Here is a 12,167-nt window from a genome sequence, read left to right on the forward strand (position 1 = left end):
CACAGGTCGTTTACCTTCCATCGCATATTGCAAAGGTTAGCCACTTCAATCCTACCTTGCCATATTCACTGCTAAGAAGAATGTTTCTCAATAAACCAGCATCAGTTACATTCAAAAATAAACCATAAAGCACTACAAATAGCGTTTAAAATACATCGAAGAAGATGAAAAATGCATTTACAAGAAGCTTTCGCAAATTGCGGGTTCCGTATATTTACCTACTAATACACAAAATGTTGGAAATTCAACCTGTCTTACATAGCCCGAATAAAAATAGTAGGTAAGGGTCTAAAAATAGTAGGTACCTAATATAATAGTTCACCACCCAAGGACAAAGGAAAACTCACGCATGCAGCTTTCCTCACGAAATAGCACGTGGTGAATGCATCAGTAAAGTATCGAATAATTATTTTAAGAGGAGTCTCTCCGTCACTCGCTTCATACAAACGTAGTTCCAATTTCATTTGAATATTAAGCAACCAAAGTCCTTGCAGACATATTCTAGAAATTAAATATTTACTTATTCTAATATTTTAAACTAGAACCCTAACAATCAGATGATCCGTGGTTCTGTGTGTAGGAGATACATACACATACAAACTTAGACGTAAAATTAGGTAAAATGATTACGTATTGAGGTAGGATCAAGCAAGGTAAAATATTTGTCATGGTCAAATCAGTTTAGCTATGGATAAATACAACAATAATAAAAACACAGTCCATTTAACTGTTAGTAAATGGTACCTACTTTGGTTTATTCAAGACCTCTTCCGTTTTTAGGGTTCCGTACCCGTTTTTTAGGGTGCCAACGGGACTCTATTACTAAGTCTTCGCTGTCCGTCCTACTCCGCCTGTTTGTCCGTCTGTCTGTCAGTGGGTGTGTACCTTGTGAACCGTAATAGGGAGAGAATTGAAATTTTCACAGAACATGTATTTCTATTGCCGCTATAATAACATATAATAAAAAATTAAAAAGTGTTATTTCTTGTACGATGGTACGTGGATCCCTTCGTGTGCGATTGACTGATTTACAATAAATACGTTTTTAACCGACTTCGAAAAAAGGAGGAGGTTTTCAATTCGTCGGAATCTTTTTTTTATAAACCACCAATTCGGTTCACATAAAGCATAGAAATCAAAAATGGAAACATTCTATAAGGTAGTGTTCAAGGGTACGACGCGTGGTATCTACATGTCTTATAGCCATCGACGAGTATTTATTCATCCAAGCCATCGACATACAAATTATTACAAAGTCGAGTCTATGAAGACCTCAAAGCTCAGATTAATATAAAAACCTCAATAGCTCAACGAGTAGGTAAAGAAGCAGACTGAAATCCGAAAGGTTGGCGGTTCGAACCCCACCTATTGCACTATTGTCGTACCTACTGACTCCTAGCACAAGTTTTACGCTTAGTTGGAGGGGAAAAGGGGAATATCAGTCACATGGCTAATATTCTTTTTCCTTTAAAAAAATATCTACCTAGACCGTGCGAGGTCGAGCAAGATAAAATATTTAACAATAGGTTTGTAGGTAGGTATTAACAGCGTCTCTAATAGGCTCTTAATGTCAGAAGCTATTAATTTGCGCTTTGTTTACTGTTAACGATAAAGATAATTTATTTTATGGCCACGTGCTCCGTGTTTGTGAACTAAAATCCTACTTATTTCGTATCAATATAAATATTCATATCAAGAAGCTAGTTTTTGGAGAAAACTTGTCGAGTTTCTTTTCAATCTTCTCGTAGAATTTGATTTTCAAACTGGTCACATACTTTATAACTTACTCTATTAATTCTACTTCAAGAGTCAAGATAGACCTGAACTCGATATTAGTTAAAATTATTCAAATAATAGTTCCAGATAGGTATGCTTAGGGTATAGGAGTCCCATCATAAATATTATAATTATGAGTTCTATGGATGGATCTCAAACATATTTTTAGTCTAATCACCAAAATGATAATTTTCTTTAAGGTACATTTACTTAAAAAAAGGATCATAAAGAAAAAAGAAACAACACAACATGTTGAAAATATCTTAAAGTTCATACCTAAGAGCAGCTTTCTTCTTTATAATCCTTTTTAGGGTTCCGTAGCCGAATGGCAAAAAACGGAACCCTTATAGATTCGTCATGTCTGTCTGTTTGTTTGTCTGACCGTCCGTATGTCACAGCTACTTTTCTCCGAAACTATAAGAACTATACTGTTGAAACTTGGTAAGTAGATGTAGTCTGTGAAACGCATTAAGATTTTCACACAAAAATAGAAAAAAAAAAACAATAAATTTTGGGGGACCCCATACCCAGAACTGACACTCAAAATATTTTTCTAAACAACAGTTTAGACAAATCGCTGGAAAGGTGTTGTAACTCAATCTCCTAAATCTTATACCGAAAATATTTTTTAACAAGTGGCAAAAGGCCAATTATTTACCACAGTAGGTATGTTTGCAGTTGATCATATAAATCAAATGTGATTTGAGTTTTGACAAATAAAATAACACACTTGTACATAAACTCTTGAGCCTTGAACTTTGAATTTGATCGCCGCTAGTTTATAAAACTCAAACTCAAACTCATTTATTCAAAGTAGACACAATTTTACTCCTTTTGATGGTGGTCTTTTGATGGTAATTGTTAGAGTTGTAAGGTGATATAGTAGTGTAATTACGTAAACTTAAAAGTAAAGCTACGTGCTACAAAAATGGTACAAATATTTTGATGGCTTTTTTTAAAGTTTAGTCACTAAGATCTGATTTTTATCTCTACTAGACGTTGTGTAAACGTTGCAAGTGCAGTGTCTAATAGAAATGGACCACTTCACAGGTAGGTAAGCATGTGAAAAATTACCTACCTGAAAAACCTTCTCATAATATTAAAAGAGAATACATAGTATAAAGCATTCATTTAGCAAAGAATTCTAATTTCTACAAAATTTCCTATCAGCTCTTCTTCTAAGAAGAGAGGTCTGAACTGAACCAAAGTCCGTCACTTACACCGTCTAAAGATCTTTTAAAGACTCATATCTTTGGGTATCCATTCACATACTGAGTAGGTACATCCGAAGGGTACATGCCGAAGTAATTTTAGGCTCAGCGAGTGGCAGCTATTTTTAGTGCAAAACGACCGCCTGCTCAAATCTGTGATATGTGTAAATGTGTTACACTACACCCAGTTAGGTACACCACATTGTTCAAAAGAGTTGATGATAAGTACTTTTCTAATCCTGTCAAATAATTAATTAATTATTATAAAACTTCATAGCCGTGTTTTATAATTATTATTAGAGGATGCCCGCGACTTCATCCGCGTGGATTAAGGTTTTTAAAGATCCCGTGGGAACTGTTTGATTTTCCGGAATTAAAGTTGTCTATTCAATTATAGGGACGCAAGCTACCTCCCTCGGTACCAAACACACAAATAGGTTAAGTGGATGGGTCTTTAGGAATCCCGTGGGAACTCTTTCATTTTCCTGGATAAAAGTAGCCTACGTCCTTCCCCGGGATGTAAGCTCTGCACCTTTCATCAAAATTGGTTTAACTGTGGGCCGTGAAAAGCTAGCAGACATACAGACAGACAGACACACTTTTGCATTTATAATATTAGTATGGAAGTATGGATTATGGATCAAACGTAAAATATATTACTATTTACTAGCTGATGCCCGCGACTTCATTCGCGTGGATGTAGGTATTTTTAAAATTCCCGTGGGAACTCTTTGATTTTCTGGGATAAAAAGTAGCCTATGTGCTAATCCAGGGTATAATCTATCTCCATTCTAAATTTCAGCCCAATCCGTCCAGTAGTTTTTGCGTGAAGGAGTAACAAACATACACACACACACACACACACACACCCACACACACACACACACACATACAAACTTTCTCCTTTATAATATTAGTGTGATGGTTAGACGGAGAATACGTGGCAGTTTGTCTCGTGAGCGTATCTTTATCAAGTTTATTGCCTTCTTAGAGAATTATCTACTCTTATCATTTTCCGCTTGATTGTACCTACTCGTTGTTATCGACATGTCTTTATACTTTACCAGATACTTATTACTTAATTAATGTCTCGCAGATTTACTGTTTCAAATTAAAATGCAAAAAATATTATTTCTTAATTCCTGACTACCTTGCTTGCTTACTACACTTAACTACTTATTCAAGAGGGTTTGAAAATCATGTGAAATAGAAAACCGGACTAAGTACCTAATGCGAGTTGGTTTTGAGTGAAGAGGGTTCCGTACGATGACTTCGTATTTTGTAAGTTTTATGCACAATATTGTGAGATTTACAATGACCATTCCTGTAATCTATAAGTAAAGAACTATTTTCTGCATATTTTTTTTTTTTAATTTTAGACTCTGTAGGTTAAGATAGAGACGTCAATTTCCATCTTTGTTCTTAAATAGTTTTACAACTGTTTTTTTAATTAGGTTTATTAACGAATATTTTGTGTACCAAATCTCAACTTAATCGATCCAGTAGATTCGTAGCAAATTAGCTATGACAGACGGACAAACAGACTAGGGATCTTTTAAGGGTTCTGTTTTTTTTTTTCATTCAAACGTAGGTACGAAATACGAAAAAAGAAACGTAATGATATAGTGCTATAGATAAAATAAATAGGCGTCTTTTTTTTTTCTCTCTCGTCTGGCTTTTACAATGATTAGCCACTGTCAAGTTTGTTGTTATTTGTAACAAGTTAGCTAAACTATACAAGTATGGACCCCGTCTGTGCCGCCGCTCGCCGACATACGCACGGCACCCCCTTAGAGCGCTTTTCAGTCAGTTTTAACAAAAAAAAAAAACACTCCAAAAAGTCACAACACGCGCGCCAGCAAACGCCACCACAGACGAAGTCCATAGGCGTCTTAGAATCTATAATATTATAATTGGTTTACCCTCATTCCATTTATGTGCCTAACTAACAGTTCTATGTAGGCAATTCTGAGAATCTCAAACCTGAATAGAGCTGATTGAATGGACAGTATAACAAGTGCATGGTTTTCTTTGAATTAAAATGTAGTGAGACTGAATGAGAGCTATTCCTATAGTTAGAGCGTAAGTTTTCTATGAAAAATAAAACCGACTTCAAAAACCACAAGCACTAAAAAGTAATAAATAATCTTTGTTTAGTTACACGTGTAATGTACCTAGGTAAGAAGTCGAGCGAGCATAATAAAACAAAATTAGAAATCCAAATGTGAAGCTCGCCCGACTTCATACCTAGGTACATGACACGTGTAACTAAAGAAAAATTATTTATTACTTTTTAGTGCTTGTGGTTTTTGAAGTCGGTTTTATTTTTCTTTTCAAATTTTTTTATTTCACAATTTTTAGTGACCCCACTGTACTATAATATGCTATGCCCAGTTAAAACCCTACTGCTTACTAAGCTATTACACTGATCGCGAGCAATTTACTCTTATCCATTGAGGAGTTCTGTTCTCCATCTCCGAAGATATTGGGACAGTGGGACCACCTGCACAGACCCTTTCAAACAAAAAAAATTAAAATTCCAAATCGGTTCAGGGGTCTTTGAGTACCTAATCGGTGAACATATTACATTAAAAAAAAAAAAGATTCCGACGAATTGAGAACCTCCTCCTTTTTTTTGAAGTCGGTTAAAAAAGATGATTATAGCACAGTCAACAGTGTTTAGAGCACATGAGTATAGATATCCCTATATAAATAGAGTGCAGTTCTTGGATTCGGAATAGTCAAGCGCGTTCAATACTCGAGAACTTTATTTTAAGGGTTCCGTCATGTATTAACAGAGTATTTTCGTCTATTTGTCTAGCTGTAGGTATGCGTTCTTCAATCACATCGTCGCAACGGAGGAATGCAACGGATCGATATGTTTTTTGAAAGGGTAGGTATTACCTACCTAGTCTAGGGAGAGTGAAATGACATGGGTTTTAGGCACCTTTGGTCCCGCAAAATCAAAGAGACGGGATTTTCCACGGGATTTCTAAAAACTTAAATCCACCCGGATGAAGTCGCGGGCATCAGCTAGTAGGTAGATACATAAAGTAAAAGTAAAGTAAAATATTCTTTATTGTACACCAACAAGACATAGTAATATATAAATAACATTATAGATGTACATAGGTACCTACCTAGTTTATTCTTACACCAGAAACACAGAAAATTATACTTACTAAATGAAATGATTAGGTAATTATGGGTAGGTACCTAGGTAACAAAACCATGTTTTACACCAATTTAGGTAACTAGGTACTTATCTAATCTATCTAGGTAAGTAGCGTAGCTCGCTGAACTTTTGGTCTATGTACACTACATATCGAGTTAGTAAAGTTCATTAGGTAGGTATATGATGTAATCATACTGTCAATAGATATCACTGGCAGACTGGGTAGTAACAATAACAGTACAGGTAAGTGGGTACCTATACCTAGGTATTGCCATTTTAACACTGTGTATTTTAGCAAATAATAATGTACTACTTAGTTACCTACTTGGTGTAATTATACAATGTGTAAAGTTTAAATAGTAAACCAATACTTACCTACATAAATAAATAGATACTAAGTTATTTACTATTTAATTAGTATATCACTGATTAACTTTACATTAAAAGTAACTAAAAACGGTGACACAATATAATAGACGCTACAAACAAATATTTTAGGCAAATCACCGATTTTTAGGGTTCCTTAATGACCTTACCTCAATAGGAAAAAGGAACCCTTACAGGATCATTTCGTTGTCTGTCTGTCGTGTCTGTGAAGAAAAGAGAATCAAAACCTATATTATGGTACTTCCCGCTTACCTAGAATCATGAAAGTACCTCGATTTTTTTGTACAAGAAAAAGCAAAAATCCGAAAAACACCACAAATGTGGTAGTTTACCTACTAAATCACGTCATGTATGGTGCTGTCCGTCATTAACTTGCAGTGTTGCACATAAAAGTGGTAGATACTTATATCTTGTAAGATAGTACGGAACCCTTCGCGTGTGAGTCCGACTCGCACTTGACCGGTTAGTTTTGTTGCTATGACGTACTTATTTTCCTAATTACAACCTACATACTTCCTGATAATCTAATTTTTTTCGAACTCTTAAATGCAAGCACATTCCTTTCTTCAAGTAGGCACCTCCATCACATACATTAACTTTTATACCATATATAGTATCATATTATATGATACATTATAATTAATTAGGAATTTATTAGGTAGTATCTAAAATGCAGTAAGTATGTAGGTAAGTACCTACGACAAACGCAACGCTATCATAAATCAAACAGAAGCATCGTGATTCGTGACACAAATTAATGTTGAATCCTCTAGTTCATTGACACAGCCTAAAAACTAATTAGTAGTATTATCATACTTAAATACATACCTCAAAATTTAGAAGCCAGGATACTCCCGAGCAGCTGGTCACAACACAAGAACACGTGCGGCGAGCAAAACCACTCGATCGAGTCTGTTTTTAAGAGTTACGAGCCACTTTACGAGGCGAGACCTGCGTCGCGCCTCTTTCTAACGCACCGCATTTTTGCTGACTATTCAATGCTTCCTGTTGGCATACTCCTGGAATGGTCACCGAGAACTGCTTAGTCCAAATCCATATTAGAACCACTCGTTACACGAACTGCCTTAACGCCGCAACTAGCATTAAACTTCAAAACCTATAACGGAATCTATCTCTACACTATTAAGTAAGTATATCAAGAGGTAAAGTTTATAAGTTTGTTTGTCGGGGGTAATCTTTGGAACTACTGAACCAATTTGGAAAATTCTTTAACCAGTATAAAGCTACATTATTCTTGAATGACATAAGCTACATTTTATTTTCAAAAAAATTAGAGATCCCTAAGGAAATTGTAATATGCTACCCGTGTTAATCCGGGACAGGTCTCTAGTTAGGTATATGATGAATCATGATGAATTCATGATTCAACCAGCCCACTACTGATCACAGGTCTCCTCTTGGAATGAGATGGGCCAAAGAGAAGCCAAAGTCCGCCACGCTGGCCAAGCGTGGATTGGTAGACATTACATACCTTTGACAATATTATGGAGAACTCTTTGGAAAGTAGGTTTCCTCACGATATTTTCCTTTACCGTTAAAGCAAGTGATAACTCCGAAACCAAGTGCGTACCCAAGATCGCACCTCCGACCTCCCGAATAGTACGTGGTGAGTAAGGTGAACGTTTTAACCACTAGGCTATCACGGCTACTATGTAATTGTAATTCTTTAAGTTAACTGACACTCTTTCAACTACCCAGTTCAAATACATAGTAGCCAGAGTAAAAAAAAAAAGAAAAAAATTCTAACAGCAATAACATTGAACACCAATCACCATGCAATAACTAAGAAAGAATCACTTTAAAGTTTAATGCTAGAGCAAGATTAGAATTCAACATGAAAGTAAAATAGTTTAAATTAAAAAAAAAAAAAACATCAAAACATTTTCCGAGATTTTCACAAATTTTTACTACACGGTTGCACTGTAAACCGGATTTTACTCGCGAAAAGGAATCACGTAATATTCGATCTTTTCAGAAGTTGAGTCACCTAACTATTGAAAAAGGGACGAATTACTGATAACGATTTTCAGAAAATTCGTGTCTATGATGTAAAAAAAAACCGTAAATAAACACTTTACATTATCTAACAATCGTAAAAAACCTATAAAAACACTATGGTTTACTTTTTTTTTTTGGAAAACTGTTTTACTTCATTGAAGAGAATTTGTGCGCGCAACTAGACGTCCTCTCGACGAATGCCCGTTATCAGAGACGATAGTATTGTTGACAGAAAATATAACTAATGCAAAGCCTTGAGTGGAAATTTACATTTCGAGATTAAATGCTAGGATGTTAAGTCTCGCTTTTTAAAATAATTTACTTGAAATTACTGCTCTAGATAAAATTTTGAGTTGATTTATCTCGTTTGAGAGTGTAGAAAAAGTGACGCCAGCGAACGTAAAGGAACTTTTACACGGGCAATTTTTTGAGCAATTATTGCTTGGCAACACGTATGGATCACTCTGAAGCAATATGCAGCAATTTTAGTAAAATACGGCACTTGTTTTTCCGCTTAAAAGCTCATGATAATAAAAACACTAAAAGCCGCCGCCAGTAAAACCTCCATTGCCAGTTACTACTAATCACACTAATATTATAAAGGCGAAAGTTTGTGTGTGTGTGTGTGTGTGTATGTTTCTTACTCCTTCACGCAAAAACTACTGGACGGATTGGGCTGAAATTTAGAGTGGAGATAGATTATACCCTGGATTAGCATATAGGCTACTTTTTATCCCGGAAAATCAGAGTTCCCACGGGATTTTTAAAAACCTACATCCACGCGAATGAAGTCGCGGCCATCAGCTAGTTATTACTGAACCAAATTGCTAGTGTATTGAATGTATTGCCTAGTAGTTCAATATTATTGATCCATGTAACTCCAGGTCCTCTCAATACGATGTGGCAATTGCTGTGTTCAGGTAAGCACCTATTGCAGTAAATTGCTTCATGTGGTCGTTATAACATAATTGTTGAGTAATTTCAATTGCTCGTGTAAGCGCACCTTAACGCAAAGAGATTTTGTAAGCTTGAAATAACTTTGGTTACACAGTACATACGAAAAGCAATGAGCTATTTTGAACGGTTGGTAGTCAGTCAATATTATCTGATTTTCTTTTCAGTTTTCAATTGGCGTCTTACATAACTGCGTCTATTTTCTTGAAAACCGTTACCTAAGTATTTCCTTCTATTTATTATGATACCGATTTAGCGTCTTTAGAAAAATATTCTTTTGTCGAATTCATTGTGCGTTTAATAATAATTAGCTTCTTACATAACTAATGCTGCTTTTCCTGATAAGCGCTATGTATGTTACGACCCCGATTGAGTGTCTTTAGAAAAACTGTCGTGTTTCATTTTTCAGTTAGCGAGGACATGGATTCTGTACTGACCTATTTCGGAAGAAGGACTATTTAATCCGCTTAGATATTCTCAATTAATATATAAAAGGAAAAGGACTGATAGCCCAGTAATTTGGGCGTCAAAAAGGGGCTTATCTGGAAAGTTTTCAGAATGTTATGCAAATTGGTGGTTTTATAAATTTTGATGTGCTCTTTCCGAATTTTTATTTAGCCACCTCGTACCTTTGCCGCTCGCGCCGCCATCTTGGAAAAATGGCGCCCAAAAACAGTTTTTTCACGATAACTTCTTTCCCATTCATTTTACGACAAAAATTGCTATGTAACAATTAAACTAGATACAATTTCCTACAATTTGTGTAGTCACCTTTTTTTGTAGACTCAATAGTTTCAGTGTACGAGCGCCACAAAGCCCACTCCAACACTCGTTTTGGCTAAATAACTCATTTCCACACCACCATGTGGTAGAGTGAGTGGCGTGATTTTTTTTTATGGTATCTCCAGGAGACGGTAGTCACCTTCAATTTAAGCCATCACTTCGTTCAGAGAATACTAACACTCTTCAGAATTCTGCTCGAGATAAGAGTAAATATACTGCATCGCAGTTTCGATCTCATGTGAATATGGACCTTTTTTTTGGGTTTCAAACCCAAAGGATGCCAACGGGACCTTATTACTAAGTCTCCGCTGTCATCCGTCCGTCCGTCCGTCCATCTGTTTGTCTGTCAGCGGGCTGTATCTCGTGAACCGTAATAGATAGAGAGTTGAAATTTTCACAAAATGTGTATTTCTATTGCCGTTATAACAACAAATAATAAAAATTTCAAAATGGCTGACATGAAAAAAAAACAAAAAAGTAATGTTATTTCTTGTTTGATGGTACGGAACCCTTCGTGTGCGAGTTGGGCTTGCACTTGACCCATTTTTTTATTTTTTTAGTTTGTAGTGCGAGGTAAAAATTTTCATGCACGAATTGCGATATTGTGTATTGACTGCGACCACATTATAAACATGCTCGAGACGCCGAAAAATCGGTCAAGTGCGAGTCCAACTCACATAGGAAGGGTTCCGTACAATAATACAAGAAATAATGCTCTTTTTTATTTATTTTTCATGACGGCCATTTTGAAATTTTTATTATACACATTCTGTGAAAATTTCAACTTTCTACCTATTACGGTTCATGAGATACAGCACGCTGACAGACAGACGGACAGACGGACAAGCAAACGGATAACAGCGGACGCTTAGTAATAAGGTCCCATGGGCATCTTTTGGGTTTAAAACCCAAAAAAAGGCTCATATGCACGTGAGATCGAAACTGCGATGCAGTATATTTACTCTTATCTCGAGCAGAATTCTGAAGAGTGTTAGTATTCTCTGGTCGAGCTGATAGCTTTGACAATTGAAGGTGACTACCGGCTCCTTGAGATACCATAAAAAAAAATCACGCCACTCACTCTACCACATGGTGGGGTGGAAATGAGTTATTTAGCCAAAACGAGTGTTGGAGTGGGCTTTGTGGCGCTCGTACGCTGAAACTATTGAGTCTACAAAAAAAGGTGACTACACAAATTGTAGGAAATTGTCTCTAGTTTAATTGTTACATTGCCATTTTTATCGTAAAATGAGTGGGAAAGAAGTTATCGTGAAAAAACTGTTTTTGGGCGCCATTTTTCCAAGATGGCGGCGCGAGCGGCAAAGGTACGAGGTGGCAAAATAAAAATTCGGAAAGAGCACATCGAAATCTATAAAACCACCAATTTGCATAACATTCTGAAAACTTTCCATCTCATATTACAGAATTACTGGACTATGACTGAGTGATCAATCAACGCACAACTCAAATTTCTGGACGGATCGGGCTGTTTGGCATGCAGCTATGTTATTATGACGTAGATATCCGCTAAGAAAGAATTTTCGAAAATTTAACCCAAGAGAGTAAAATAGGGGTTTGAAATCCACGTGAACGAAGTCGCAGGCTAGTAATATTGTAAATGCGAAAGGTCTGTTGTTTGTTTGTCTTTCTGCTAGCTTTTCGAGGCTCATCCATTTAACCGATTTTGGCGCAAAAAACAACTTTTTGTCCCGGAAAATCTAAGAATTCCCGCGGGATTTTAAAAACCTAAAACCATCCGAAGTGGTGGGCGTCATCTACATATTCAAATTAAATTCAAATTCAAATTATTTTTATTCAATTAAACTTTTACAAGTGCTTTGAATCGTCAAAATAATCTACCA

General features: G+C 36.0%; 1 protein-coding gene across 3 annotated transcripts in view; it reads right to left on the minus strand.

Annotated features, from left to right (window-relative positions):
• LOC123871824 overlaps positions 1–8,797 on the minus strand; it is a 36,157-nt gene extending 27,360 nt beyond the window's left edge. The window contains exons 1-2 of one of the 3 annotated variants that reach the window (XM_045915809.1): positions 8,720–8,797; positions 7,378–7,568 (exon numbers count right to left, since the gene is read on the minus strand). The gene's annotated coding sequence lies outside the window, so the exon portion shown is untranslated. Of the gene's footprint in view, positions 1–7,377; positions 7,647–8,693 lie in introns of those variants that run through there. The other 2 variants (XM_045915810.1, XM_045915808.1) reach the window with 2 other exon arrangements.
• Between the last annotated feature and the right edge of the window lie 3,370 nt (positions 8,798–12,167).

This window comes from Maniola jurtina, chromosome 14 (assembly GCF_905333055.1).
Source record: "Maniola jurtina chromosome 14, ilManJurt1.1, whole genome shotgun sequence".
Lineage (NCBI taxonomy): Eukaryota > Metazoa > Arthropoda > Insecta > Lepidoptera > Nymphalidae > Maniola > Maniola jurtina.